The 16,038-nt window shown below is 36.7% G+C and overlaps 1 protein-coding gene across 1 annotated transcript in view; it reads right to left on the bottom strand.

Annotated features, from left to right (window-relative positions):
- Positions 1-16,038, bottom strand: part of SMYD3 (SET and MYND domain containing 3) — a gene marked incomplete at its 5' end in the record, with an annotated part of 432,372 nt that overhangs the window by 331,754 nt on the left and 84,580 nt on the right. The gene's annotated exons all lie outside the window — the stretch shown is intronic.

Raw genomic sequence — 16,038 nt, 5'->3', positions numbered from 1 at the left:
CCATACATCATAACTCAAATTGTCAAGTTTTATTTAAATTTCTTTGTTACATTAAATATTCATTATATATATATGTATATATAATATACATTAAAAATATTCATCAGGTAAATCATTACGTTTTAGTTATGCATCTTCTTTCCCCTTGAAAAAAAAATTAAAACACAGCAACTAAAAGAAGAATAAAAACCAGCTGATGCAGCAATATAAAGCTCTCACGACTGTCATAATGAGGAATGTTAAAGAAAAGTATTACAGATACATTCTGCTGAACTGTATCAGTTAAGAGAAGGCTTTCTTGTGTCCCATTGCAGACATTGCTCATGTAAGCAGTACGGGGATCAAGGTCAATGAATCTTTTACTAAGCTCTTCATGGTCTCTAGCTCTCTTCTCTGTGTAGACTTACACAGAGTAATTGCATCATCTGCAGGTAACACACACACAAAATGTATAATCCTCCTATTACTTTGAAGATCCAGCATCTTAAAAAAAACACAAACAAACCTGCTTTGTTGTACATATTCATAAACAAAACATATTGAACCACAAAATCATTTTTCAGCGAAAGTACTGCACGTAAATTCACATGAATAATTAATGACTTGGTAAAAGTTCCTCACTGAGAGAAACTGCATCAGTTTAATTCGACATAAAACAATTTGTTAAGAAGCTTACTCTTCATGGGAGGTACAGAAAATGCCCACTCAGCATGTTTACCAAACTTGTATGCGCCTGCACTACATCTTCAGTAAGTAATCAAATATAAGTATGTCTTGTCAAAGGCCAGATGTATTCAGCTGACAAACTGTCTACTCAAGAAGGAAGGCATAGCTAGTGTTTTCATTTTCTTTTGCCTCTATAATACTGAAATAAAATTAAAAAAAGAAAAAAGAATCAGAATGAACTATCAGTACAAATTTTTGCCAGCACTGATTACTATAGCTGACATATGATGGTGCTCTAGCAACAAAGGCCCTAGGCAAACACACAAATTAAACAATACCTCTCCACATGTATTATTGTTTATAATCATTCCCATACATGTCTTTGCTTTTTTCGGTTACTGTCAAATAGGGAGGATGGGAAACAGAAAGAGAAATTTACCTGTAATTGTTGCCACTCCATGAGAAGAACTGGCCCAATGGTAATGTGAAAGTATCTCATCTAAAGAATATTTACTACTCATTTTAGTATGACTAAATCTAAATTTAATTTCTTTTTATAAGTGGAATTATCTGCAGTTCAAATTCTCTCTAAAGCACGTTCAGGATAGGTCTTGCTCAACCAACCTTCTACTTCATAGATCCCCTCAAAAAAGCACCATAAAGCTTAACATTTTTCCCTTTCTTTCAAAAATTCCCTTGGCTTTCTCCAGCCAAAAATCATCTCAAATCCTAGTTCCCCTATAACAAGTATCAGTTTTTTTCCCAACACTTCACAACTGCTGATTAGTACGCTTTATTTAAAGGAATCAGATTTAACAAGAACGAATTCTCAACACCTGGGTCACTATACTTCACTCAGAAATATCAGTATGGTCAATGAGACTTTTACCAAGAGACGTTTAGAATCAGATCTTTGTTTTACATAATGCAGGATTCCTGATGAACAATTTTAAAAACAGGAAGATTGCTCTATCAGATGAACCTAAGGCAAACATATGAGCTTAGTTAACTTACTGAAAGATCACCCACAAATTAATTATAGCAGAAAGTACTGAAAAACAAATGCCCTAAAAACAAATGCAACCGGAATTCTGAGCCATCTAGATACAGTCATGCCTGAACTCATAATTATGATGCCACCTTCATGCCTACTTTTTTATTTATTACTTTCACAGACATTGAAACTGCTAAATTCTATGACCTGCTTTTCCACCTCGTACAGATGAGGCTTTCTTTCTCTGGATTAGTTTTTGTGGGTTCAGACCCTGAACCATCCTTCTCTTCTTGGTCATTTGAGTGCCAATGCTGTGGCAAAGAAGGTGCAATTACATGGTTAAGGATGGCGAGAAAGGGAAACCATAAGTATTCATACTTCAGTTGGACTTACATAGTCATGGAGTCATGTTCTCAGGTATAGTTTGCCTCTACAGATAAGCTTTACCAGCAGAAGAGGTGGACCCCTCCAGCTCAGTCCTCCAGCCCAGTCTTGGCTGTGTTTCTGCTCCCGCTTTACTCTCTAGGATCTCACAGTCCCATAAGTCGAGGATGACACATTTCCACTGGCTGATAATAGCAACACCACCACCACCACTCCCCACAGAGCCCTTTGGAGAATTAATTTTCCCTATCAGCAACGCTTCACAGGTAGATCAGTTTAGCATTAATGTTAATAGCACCACCACACTTCTGCTCGTTTCCATTCCTGACTTAGGTACCTGGGATCCAGTCACATAAAATTCACCAAGTAACACCTGGCCCTACTAAAACTATGACTCAAAAATTCATAGAATAATAAGAGTTCAGATACAATGATACTGCACAGATAATTTAGGGTCAGCCATGCAACCTCAACAGCCAGGCCAGATGCTTTGTTTACATAGCACAAACTCAGTGCAAAGCAACAGTCTAATACATGTGGAGGTCCTCAAGAGTCAAGGTTACCAGCAGAATAAAGATTAAGTAGTTTTTCCATGACAGACTTCATCAATCTTTCAGCTTTTGATGATTTTACAGTCACTTATGAAAAAAAAAAAAAAAAAACAGACTTAAAACCAAAGTCTTGAAGTGACACCACAATGGTGATTTGAGTACAGGCTCATCTGGAAACATACACTGATAATTAATCCCTTGTGAGCAAAAGTTGTTTTAGTCCTATAACAAGATAATTGAAAACTGTCAATTCCACTTTGATATAATTAAACAACATTAGATCAGTATCCAAAAATAATATTCATTTGGTAGCTGACTGGCACTTTTTATAATATCTGCCTTCACCTGAAACCTCTTGAGATTCTTCCATTATAGTGAATGCATTAGAAATCTAATTGAAAAATGTGCTTTTCAACAGAGCTTCACTTCGTCTTTTGAGATTCAGAAATAAGATTATGAGTGCAGACTATAATTTGCTGTTTCTGCTATATCAAAATTATTGATTACGTTTGCTAGAAACACACAAATCAATACAGCATTTATAGATTGCAATAGACTAAATATCAAAGTATACTTTTCATCCATAACAGGAAATAAAGCTAATTCAGGTGGCTCAATAATTTTTTTTATTTTTTTTTTAATAGAAAGAATGTTAATGGCAGGGGATCACACACTTTCAATTGTCTACCAAGGACTGATTTCAATAGTCTATTTTTCTCCTATAAATTTCACTTTTTCTGGTGTTTTTTTTTAAGACTGGCTGCATTGCATGCTTCAGAATATCAAAGTTTGGGAATAACACATTTTATGAAGCACCAACAAGAAAAGGAATGAGAATATGGGAAGATAAATAATTGGAAATAAAATAATAAGATCTACAAAGAAGTTGGCATGGGTTCATTCTGGAGCCTCTTATGGAGATTGAAATGAAAATGCTAGAGGATAAGGTGATAATAAGAGGAAGACTAAAGCAACAGCTGGGGGAAAGAGTCTTATTTTACCTCTTCATCTCTTCAAGGAGTCAAATGCAGATGAACAAGGTCTGTGTCCAAAGGGATGAGGTGGTAAAGATAAGGAAGTTATTTCAGCTCTTTGAGTAAGTTTCGAATAGTTTGGAAGATGCACAAAACCTCCAGTTTCTCCTTTTTTAACGAAAAATGCTCACCCACCCTGATCAGAAATATAGTTTACTGTAAGAAACCAGTAAGGAATTCAAATATGGTGCCACAGTGGCTTCTACTTCACTTTCAAATTTCTTTTTCGTTCTCCAACTGTTTAATTTAAATACACCACCCAATGAACTCAGAAAGTTACAGAACCAACTTACATTGTTGAGGACTCAGACCACTAGGTAAACACTATGTAAAATTCAAGCTATTATATCATTCTAATTCTGCTCGCTTTACAGAAATTGTATACCGCTTCTCAACTTCATCACATTTTTCCTACATGCCTTCTCATAAAATGCATTTACATTGAACCACACATTTTAAAAAAATCATTTAAATGGTACTACGCGATGTTGACTGGTAGCACACAGTACCACTAAAAGACAGTCCTGCATTTTTATTTATGACTAAAAACTATGATAAAACTATTTGATAGAATATGTGATCTGTGGTTAAATACATATTGCCTTCCTTCATAAACAAATGTACACAGAAGATTAAAGGAATGAAGTTGAAGGTATTTAATCAGGCAATGTTTAATGAGAAATACAAACATTATTGGGGGAGAGGTATCTGATTTTTTTTATCTTTGGGTGTGCTTTTTTCATGGTCACATTTATACCATTTGCAGTTTTGCAGGCTGGCAGGAAGGGAATTGTTTATACTGTGGTAAAAGTTCTCAAAGGTAAATAATCTTTTTTAGAAAAGTTAAGAAATGTCATTTTAGCATTGTGTTTACACCGATTACTTCATTTTGCCTTTCATTTCCCCTGTTTGTGAGTGTTTGGGGAGGGAGGGATGTATATCATGTATACATACATTAATAGGAGAAAAACTCTGCCTCCTTTACAGGCAGTACCTTTAGAGATGTAAAGGGGTCAGGGTAAGGTTATGAAGCTATTACCTCATATGCTTTACAATAGAGCTCAAAATTTAAATTAAACATAATACAAAAAGACATTAAATATTAGCATTCCTGTATGGCAAGATAAACTAGGCAGAAATGTCAAGGTTTAGACAAGTTGTAAATCCATAGCTGTAAGGACTATACTTCCAACAGCTATAATATTATAATTTGGCTAGAATTTTTTTAAAATGAAATATCTTCATATTTCATTACAGAAGTTCACAAGTTTGCTTTATGTGACTGTAAATAGCAAATTGTTTACTTCCTCACTTGCTACAAAATTAGTGTTGAACCTGGTAATACAGGTAGGAAATAGCTGGAATTACTGTTTCATAAAATGTATGAGATACCTGAGACTACACCTGATGTCTGCCAGTGCTTTACTCTGCATTGGCCTAAAGAAATAGTACCACTGAGGAGTAAGGCTAATTCAGGATTTTCCACTTTCAGGCATCAAGTTTCATCTCTATAATCTATAATCAAGCAGTGCATGAAAAACCATTAGTAAGCATGTCCTCAGCACAGTAGAACCCTGTCATAACTCAGAACTTGAAATACTTGGCCAAATCCCACAGCAAGTATAAGGTGGCATGTTAAGCCTTTTTGTCCTCCCTACTCTTTCAGATTTTCTGTGACTTCTGACCACAGTTTAAGTATCTACTGTTCTTCACACCCTGTCTCCTAAAACATAATTTATTAGAGCATTTTTCACCAAAAAGGAGAAAAACACATCTGAGGTGGGAGGGTTTCCCCTGTGTAGTTTAAGAAATACAAAGCAAAACTGTGTAATATGTCACCATACAAATGCAGGAAACACACATTCATAATACTCACTGAGCTAAGTTGCATCTTATAGGGATCTCACAAACTTGAGACATAGTATCTGTACTGCAGTATTTGCAATCACTTGCTTAGAATTAATCTGCATCCATACAATACAGCGACACTTTAAAAGAAACATTAAGTAGTGGCAACCATAAAAGAATAAATTGTTGACATATAAACAGTTCCCAGAAGAGGGTGAACATATTTGCTCTTAGAAATTCCCATGAGGTAGCTACAGAAAATTGCAGTCCCCTCTCCCCCCTCCCTTGCACAGAACAGTGCAAAGACTTATGCCACTCTCCATTTCAATAAAAAGATGTAACTGGTATGTTTGTAAGGAATTGGGGTCAGACACAGTTTCACTACACTGATATCATATAATCCTTTCTTCTGTCAGACTGCCTTATGGAAGAACAGAGGGTTGCAATAATTTCTTCAGGCTTGAAGCACATGAATCAGACCTACGTCTTTCACTGGAGCTCCTGACCTCATGCATGAACATGGTTAGAAGTTGGACCAGATGCAGCTGGCTAAGGCTGCTGAGGCAAAACTGCAATACCACCAGAAAATTGTGGAAATCAATCAGAACAATGGGAGATTATTTTGGTGCTTTTGTTTTCTGGTCAGTCCACAATTTCTCATACAGTACTAACAAAAATGTAGTAAAAGTACAGAGCCATGCTCTGAGGTAGAGTAATTGAGACCCAGTGCCATGGCTTCTACCGAGGCAAACTTAATGGGAGCAGCGGTCAGCTGAAAATGTTGCAGAGAATATTGTTCCTGTTATTGAGTTGGTGTAATCTATTCCCAACAGGATAGAAGGAAACTTTCCCCTACCTGGAGTACGTATATGATTGATCTTTTACATCAACTCGTAAATGGATAACAAAAAGAGAAATCCCAGAAAAAGCCTACGTTTCAAGCGATACATGTGCACATGACTGTTCTGGGGAAGAACTAAACTCCATTTCTTTTCACACAGGATCACACCTAAGGGTTTAATTAATTCTTGAGACACTCCTATTCAAATGGATGGCCGTAAGTTGTAAGAACTATTTTTTGCCTCTTCTATTCCTACAAAAAAAATCTGTAAGTAAAGACAGTTTCAGTTATGTTCATTGCTACGTTTATCTGAGACTGTCGCATGAGGAACAAATTACTGTAACGTAATCCAAGCAGACCACAGGAGGCCAGCTAAAAGCTGAAGCCAGTGCAGAAAACAGCTGTTTGTTTAATTTTTGCTATATGCTGGCAATGCAAAAATATCTTCTCTGTAGATTTGCCTCTAGCTATACATTGCTTTTCAGATGGCATTTACTGTTTAAAGCTCTACACAGGTTACCATTTGTTTAGCAGCAAATATCCAGCTAACAGTCTAGCTAATATCACCCCTTTTTAAAGAAAAAGCATTCACGGTCAGGTGTTTTCCATGAGATATCTTCTACTCCAGAGCTCACTTTTCAGCAGACTGCCAACCTTACTAGCACCAAATCTGCATTCTTCTCCTTACACAGGAGGGAGTGGTGGACACAGGGCTTATGGAAATTGGGTAAGCATCCTTGAGTGAGACTGTCAAGATTTTCCTTGGGATGCAATGTGAAGATGTAGTGTATTTTTCAAAAAGTATCTGGAATCTTTGCCTGTTAGATTTTGAAAAGGAGTAATCTCAAACATATATTCCTCACCGATGCTCCCTTCTTGCTTCTAAAAACCATTACCATTTCTATCAGGACAAAAAGCTACTTTTTTAAATTGCCTGCATAAAATGACCATACAGACATGGATTTCTGGTAACAAAGAGAATTTTCCCAGACAATTTGATTGTCAGGAAGAACATTAAAAGATTACCTATCTCCAAATATGACCTCAGCATAAATTTAGTCAGTTAACCACAAAAAAATGAGGATACTGTATTTTTTTAACTTGGTCTATTCTCCCTCTGGCAGTCTTGAGTCTACCAAGAAATTGTGCAACTTCTTCATATTTAATCCTTTCTACACTGCCAAGATTTGCAAGTTTAGGATAAGATTTCCCATAATTATTAAATATCCCTTTATTAAGCAGTTTCATGACTTCCTAATATAAAAAGCTTACATTTGCACAACTCCATGATTTGCTACCACAACGACTGGAAAAGAAGTTACTTAAATATTTTGGAGAGTCTTACCTCTCTTCATTTACTGGAAGTGAAGTTTTGACTTCATTCCATATAAAACATTGCAGACAAAGTCTTCATCTAGTTATGCAAGTAAATAGCGGCTAGTCTTATCTGAAGAGTTACAAAGAAACCACTTATGGGGAAAAATGTTATTATTAAAATGTAAATGTAATTTTAAAAAACAATGTCTAGATCAAGATAATTCATAGTATTTCTAGGACTATAATCCCCATAGAAATGTTAGTTTGCAGTTCTCCACTGTAAGACTCTACCATCTCCATCCTCTGCCTCCAGCTGTACATAACATGATGTGAAAAAAGCTGAACACAAGGATACACATGCAAAAACACACAATACCTCCCACCCTTGGTACTCTCACCAGTACCCAAAATGAAATCTTTATATCCTAGAGAACACCTTTGGAAAGAAAGTGTCCCAGCTACTTCTGCTTTGGCACACATGACATTTTGGTCTTCCTAAAATGGCTCTCAAACACTTCTGCAGCTTCATGAGAGAGCAACAACAATGTTTTCATTTTGCCTATAACAACACTTCTTACAGTGATCAAATCAAGTCTGCCCAAGTTTGCTCGGACTGCTCATGAAAAATCCATCATATCATAATCCGTCATATCAGTACCTGCTGGTACTGACTACTGAAACTCAGTAAGTTCAGTTATTTGTCTGCCTTAGAGGGAAAAAAGAAAGTAATCCAAAATGTTTTCAAGGGAATTTGGAATGTACACTGAATATTAGAACACCTCAGACCAGCCATGGGAATACAGCCAACTTTAACTCTGTAGTCTTCAATTTACCTTGAAATTAGCTGTCACTCTGTCATTACCTCAGTTTCTCAAAGAGAGTTTTAATGCTGAGTCTAAACTGTCTCCCATGGTAATCTACCGGCAATTCTGAATTGTCAAAATAAATAAATAAACAAATAAAAAAATCAGTACTATCATAACCATGCATTCCAAAGCAATACAAGAAAATCACCTCAAAATACAGAGTACAAGTTTAAACACAGAAATTAAAATTTTTTTGTCCTTAGTCTACGTGGCTTTAGAGTACAGTGAACAGAAACTGAATTTCTGTTGAATAGAGGCTTCAGAAGGATCAGGACTTCCATACACTTATTTAAAAATTAAGTAAGGAATTGTTGAAAAAGAGTAACTTTCCTATTCTTTCTCAAGAAACTATTGAGTTAAAACTTAAGCTTCAGGGTAACATACAGCTTCTGACCTCTGTGTCCTTGTTATAAAGAAAAGTAACAATAACATTGTCAAACTGGAATAAGGACAGTAGCATGAAAGGTCTTCCAAGCGTCATGAAAACATTCAACTGTAACAAGATACAGTGCTGTGGTAATCTGTTAGTTGAGGAAAGGAAATATTCTCTGCCATACTAGCTTTTAAAACAGAAGACAGTTTTCTATGCACTGCCTGGTTTAAATAATTCCTTTTGTTGCAAAAGTCTTTTGCTTTCTTCAACTTTTTATTTACAAGAAACTAAGGAAATGGAAATTTTGAAATAAATGAAAATATATCAGCTTCTGTCCCTCTTTCACCACAGAAACAGAATAATAAAGATTTTAGTCTTTACTCTATAAAACTCCCTGTAAGACTGTCACTTTAAGCCCATAAGCAATTTCTGTTACAGTAAGAATATGTGGTTTTGGTAAACTGAGGATACAATTTCCTGGGTAACAACATGATGCAATAAATATTGGCTGTATCGAAATAAAAAGTTTGGTTCTGTCCACTTTACCAAGCAATACAGGTCATTCCAAAGAGCTGATCGCTCCCTACTCTTTAGTTAGGGTTTGCAGTTGATGAGTACTTTATTCGTTTTTTCCAAGCACTGACAAAAGTATCAAATAGCACAGGGTCAAGAATCTAGCCCTGTGAGTGAAACATCCAAAAAAAGCATGTCTGTACAGTGAATATTCTTTCACTTTAAATGAATGCTGAGATACCTCTAAAATTCTACAAGGCCTTGAGCTGGTATGCAATTTTTTTTCTTAATTTATATGACCAAAAAAAAAAAAGAAAAATTATCTTAATATCAATATTATCTTTCTCCACCAAACATGTAAACTCATCAAAAACATATCATTAGTTTAACAGGAATCTATTTTCCATGAGGTCAGTCAATATTGATTTGATGAGATTTATTTTTATCCATATCTTGTCCTTATTGAGAGTATCTTGTATTTGACAGTGACATTATTATCAGGACAAACTGGAAAACTGCTGCATGCTGAATTTTTTACACACTGATTGAACATCATCTTTTGTCCAGTTTTCAAAAAAAATCACCACTAAAAGACCTGGCAACCAGTATTAATATTGCTGACACTGTTTTGTCCCGTTAAATCCAAGTTGTCAGGTTATGGTGATAAAACAACAGTGGGGCATTGAAATAAAGCAAATATAGAAAATGTGATTTGTTGGGTTTTTTTAAGATCCCATACACTAAAAAATAAAATAAAACCAAACCCAGACTATTTTTATATTCCCTTGTTTATAAATATAACAATAACTGTTATTAACTGTAATTAGCAAACAGCCCTCTATTCTCATCCAGAGACTGTAGCAGACATGGACATGATTCCGGCAAAGCACCAAAAGTAAAGTAATTTATTTGTACACTTTCCCACATAAAAATCAAATGCAGATCTTTTCCCCCCATTGACTATAAAATCCACAAGTTATTAATCAGCTGCCCCCTTTCTAGCAACCGTTATACTTTGTTTCAGGGAAAAAAGTGTACAACTGCAGTTCCTAATGCAAATTATTACAGCTATCAGCAAAGCTATCTGAATTTATTCTGTTAAAGATTTGTCACATGGTATGGAGAGAGCATATTAAAGTACAAAAATGATCAGTGCACGTATAGGGATAAAGATTTCCGGTGATCGCTATAATTTCATCCCTCCATTAAATATCCATCCTGTATCATAATGTGACCTATTTAAAAAGATTTTTAAAGCATTTGAAATGCATAAAATTTAATTTCATTCCGCGAGGGAGTTTTAATTCTTATTCCTATGAATGTGAGTTCCAATACAAGCAGATATATCAAAATTCTCACCTTAAGTTAATTTTCCTCCTAAATCCAGTGCCAGAGGTTAACTATTGGAGTGCTGTTCACCTTTTTCCAGCACAATACTAAAATGCAACTTCAGGATTCTTATACACAAGTGATCTTTTAAAATAAAAAGATTTGTGAAAAACCCTGACATTGAGAATAAGGAGAACCATTGGCTACATTGCTTGCTGGCATTTTTATAATGAGACTCAGTAGGTCTCAAATAATTCTGATTTCAAATCAAGTTAAAAAAATAAATATTAGACAATATTTAACTTTCTGCACCAAGAGACATTGACAGAAGAGGTGTAAAATGGAGAAAGAAGCAAGCAGCCCAAAGTAGGTGTACCTATATAGTCAAAAGATGGTGTTAAGGCTCTGTCTTGTAAGCAAAGCAAAGTTTGGATCAGGAATTGGTGGAACAAAGTTATCGTTTCAAGTCAGATCACATTGCTTTGCTCACTAATATGGAGAAAAATCACTCTTCCCTTCTTTCAAAGTGTCTATGAAAAGACACAAGGAATTCCCAAGGTAGATAGCTCATCAGGCTTCTATTTTGATAGAAAAGAATTAACATATCATCATTTAAGGACAGTTATTCCAGGTCAAACCACAGGTGAATGTGCAGCACAGCATCCCATTTCTGACTGCCCCATGTCAGATTCTTTGAGAAATGGCACAGTAACAGCACAGATATCGAGGGATCTTTCCACTGATATATCCATCTAATTGCCTTAAGAATTTCTTGAGCCAAAGGCTGTATTCATCTTAAAAATGACAGTGACTTCTTTTTCAAATCAGCAGTCACACCAGTCTAAGACATGACAAATCTGATGTTATCTTCTTCCCTCAGGCCTTACCCTTCGATCTCCCAACTTCTTACATGCAACTAACAGTACAACTGCAACACAGCATTAGAAACACAGGACGAAATGGCTCCCACAGCTCCACCCAACTTACAGAAGACTGATGAAGTAGAGAGATCAGATCAGACCAGCCAGATGGTACCTCTAATGAGGGAAAATACTCCAAAGTCCAAGGTAACAGCTGTCAGGGCAGACCTGCCAGCCCGTAACTCATCCGTAGCTACCCAGCACCTTGGATCCTGTGCATATGGACCAAAAATAAATAAATGAAAAAGCACCAAATTAAAACCTTTACTTATCCTCTTATACTCACTTACTTTCCCTTCTTCTGTCTTTTTTTTTTTTCGCCAACAGGAGAGAAAGTGAGGATCAGGGTTTAGACATACGAACGAGTTGCCATACTTCAGCATAGCTCAACCACAGCAGTTCTGTGTAATTTCTCGCCACCGCAAAGGTCAGGTGAAACACAGATGCTTAATGATCTCCAGGAGGTGCTCGTAGTAGCTGCAGAGCACGGCCACCACATGGCTCATGCCTGGAAAGTTTCTTAGGTACCTGCACCCTTACCCCGAACTCACAGCCAGACAGTAGAGCTACCTTTAACCCAAGAGAAGCTGCTCAAAAGCCTGAGAGACCTTCAAAACAACCCACATATCTAACAGTGCAGACTCAAAGTCCAACAAGCCTTTTAGCCTGTCTCCAAAAGTAGCCAGCAGCAGGAGTCAAGGGAAGAATACATTAACAAGACAAGTGCTACTTTGGGTGAAACTTTTTTTATATGCTCTCCAAGGCTTTGCTGATTTGCTTCTCAAGGACATTGCAAGCCAGAGTTGGTATCTTCATATTGCCAATGTGTTTTTTTTTTCTTCCCTAATTTTAACCAATGCAAATTATCACAGATCTACCAATTCCACTGTTAGAGGAACATAGAAACAAGAGGTTCAGTTTGGATTAGATTTACCCTGTACTATGCAATCCAAAACATTTGTAAGTAATAATAATTTAAAATATTTCATAGCATTTCAGAATTTCATAAATCTCTCGGTCTGTTTGGTATAGTGACCAAGCCAGGGAAGATCTCCACATTCAAACCACTAATATGTCTAAGTGCAAAATTTTATCCTTTTTTTAAAGGACTTTGTTAAAACCATTGCCATAAAATCCAAAGCTTGTTTACTGTGAAATGCTAGATAAAATGCAACTGTGATTGGAACTCTGGCCCTTTTCTCATTAATCTGATATCTCTCTACCTGAAGAGAATTGGAGAATAGGAAAAGGCCACCTACCAACTTCTGCCTTTCTTGCTCCTTTTCCCTAAGTGTGTCAAATAGATTCACAGAATCACAGAACAGTTTGCGTCGGAAGGGACCTTTAAAGGTCATCTAGTCCAACACCCCTGAACTACTGAAAGGCCATAATAAGGTCTCTCCAGAGCCTTCTCTTCTCCTGACTGAACAACCCCAACTCTCTCAGCCTGTCCTCATATGAGAGATGTTCCAGCCCTCTGACCATTTTTGTGGCCCTCCAACCATTTTTGTGGCCCTCCACTGGACCTTTTCTAACAAGTCCATGTCTTTCCTGTGCTGAGGGCTCCAGAGCTGGATGCAGTGCTCCAGGTGGGGTCCCACCAGAGTGGAATAGAGTGGCAGAATCACCTCCCTCGACCTGCTGGCCATGCAGCCCAGCCTACAGCACACATTGCCAGCTCGTGTCCAGCTTTTCATCCACCAGTACCCCCAAGTCCTTCTCCACAGGGCTGCTCTCAAGCCCTTCATCCCCCAGTCTGTATTGATACTGGGGGTTGCCCCACCCCAGGTGCAGGACCCTGCACTTGGCCTTGTTGAGCCTCATGAGGTTCACATGAGCCCACTTCTCGAGCTTGTCCAGGTCCCTCTGGATGGCATCCCTTCCCTCCAGTGTGTCAACCGCACCACTCAGCTTGGTGTCATCTGCAAACTTGCCGAGGGTGCACTGAATCCCACAGTCTGTGTAACTGATGAAGACATGAAACAGTACTGGTCCCGATATGAACCCTCGAGGGACACCACTTGCCATCGATCTCCATCTGGACATGTTTTCTTGGTTTTCTACTCTCACCTTAAGAACAGTTAGCATTTTCCTAATTGAAATAGAAAAAAAAAAAAAAAAAAAGGGTTGGGGGCAAACATACAAGAGTTTACGTTTTCAAGTTCAAGATTCAGGAAACACCAATCTTTTCAATGATAACAGTATTGAAATAAATAAAATTTTAAAAAAGTAAATCATTGCATTAACATGATTACTGATCCAGTTCAGCTTAATTTATATGATGTTAACAGGCCATTAGAGGCAACAGGGCTTTGATGTGAACCCCCTTTGTGATGCCTTAACCCTTTCAAAATTGTTTAGTAACAAATAGAGCCTCCCTTAAGAAAGCAGTTTCTGGAGGCAGCATTTAAACACCAGTCATGTTATTCGAAACAATCCAACTGGCCTGCAAGAAGTTGTCATAGTCTCTTTTTAATAATGACAAATGAGCTTGAAAACTAATCTATCAAAATGGATTGTGTTTAATCAAAAAAAAAGGAAAAGTTGCTATCAAAACAACTTCCCTTTAAAGAAAGCCAAAAAGTCCGCCAGCTTTTAAGTCATGCACAGCAACTACTGCATCCAGATTTCCAAGGGCAGTCCCAAACCTATCATTACCCAGTAGTCAAAACTAGTTTTCCTGACAAAGCCAAGCCTACACAGAAATACCAATTATAACAACTTTCTATTGAGATTATTCTTCACTGTGTTTTCTAATGCTAAACCAAGCAAATTTCAGAGAAATACTGAATGCCAAAAGGGATAAAAACATGAATGATTCAATCCTAGACCATGTCACACATGATCAACATTTCCTGTTCTCTAGCTCAGCGTCCACTGAAAGTCAATGGTACATTTTAAATGATAAAAAAAGAAGAGACCCATTAAGTCTTATGTCACTTCCGTGACAACATATTTTTTAAAGGGAAGAAATAACTCCACTGCAGCCATAAAATTCATGATGGATTTTGCTGAAAATTTCTACATCATGTCCTGTCTGGATTTAGCTACTAACACTGTCTTCAAAAAAGCAGTTAGTTGATACCAAACCACAGTAAAAATAAATTGATCATTTTTTATCTCTAGTTTTATCTCCATGTACTGGTTTCTTGATACACACAGGGTAGCATTTACCCAAAGAGTAGAAAGCAGTTGCAAATAATGCTAATAATATTTATATGATGGATTTTCTGGTAATCCCATAACACTGCAAGAAGGGAAAATAAATGCTGTAGTGAAATGTCTTCTTTATTTTATTTTGAACCATATAAAAAGTCCCCTTTTTTAACCTCACTCAAATAACCTTTGGATATCTGCTTCTGCTCTTTTCAATCCTTTCTAGCCTATAGGAGATAATCCTGTCTATAGATGAGTTCTGCTTGTGACAATGCTTTCCTGCAGCCAGCAACTGCCACAGGATGCATTTCTCTAAGTGTGGTATTACGAGGCTGCAGTCAGGCAGACCCAAGAGATCGTTATTTAGGTCCAAGGAGAGAGGCAGGGCTTTTCGATAAAAGCAGCAATACTAAAGCTGTTTATGAAGTATCACAATGGCCCTCTTTCTGTTCTGTGAAGGAGATGGTGTGTTTCAGCTGGAACACACATCCATTTAAAATCCTTTGGAATTTTTCTGCAATAAACCCACCACTCAAAGAATATCAGTATCATCATTCTAGCCTTGACTCTATATGTGTATAAGACAGAACCGCTGGAAAATTATAGAAATTAATTATGCTTTTTGAAGTACTTATTTCACTCCCATTGACCTATCAAAATTTCAGCTCCCCATTTGCCAGGAAATAAGTAAAAAACAAATACTTTTTCTATTTAATGCAAACAATCTTTTCAGCTTAGGCAAGTGCCAGATCCTTATATTCAAGTGAGTTCCAGAAATCCCCAAAAGTGCTCATTTATTCAAAGAATTTCATTCAAAGTATTTTGGTATGATCCAAAAGCTATTTAGCTTAGACAGGTAGCCTGTTGGCAACAATTGTTGAAGCCTAAAGTATGAGCTATCAGGAAAGAAGTTTGGCTCACATTAGAAGACATAAAAGGTAATCGTTTCTTTTAACCTACCAACTACTAGAAATAAATCTGAAATAATTTTTCATGGGTAAAGTCTATTAATATAAATAACTGCATAACCAAATTCTGTTTACAGCGTGTCTTTTATACCACATGATAGCTATACATGGGTGAACCCTAGCTCAACTTTCTTAAACACTGTGTTTTCTATCCTTTATGCTTTTGCATAAAAGTCTTCAAACTTATTTGCCAATTATCCAGAACCACAAAGTACTCAAAAATGAAACGTGTAAGAGTTAATTTGGGCAGTGTTTCACAACCTCAGAATGAAGCAGTA

The sequence above is a fragment of the Vanellus vanellus genome, assembly GCF_965231255.1.
Source record: "Vanellus vanellus genome assembly, chromosome: 3".
Lineage (NCBI taxonomy): Eukaryota > Metazoa > Chordata > Aves > Charadriiformes > Charadriidae > Vanellus > Vanellus vanellus.
The sequence above is the reverse complement of the archived record's forward strand: the minus strand, read 5'-3'. Positions and strand labels throughout refer to the sequence as shown.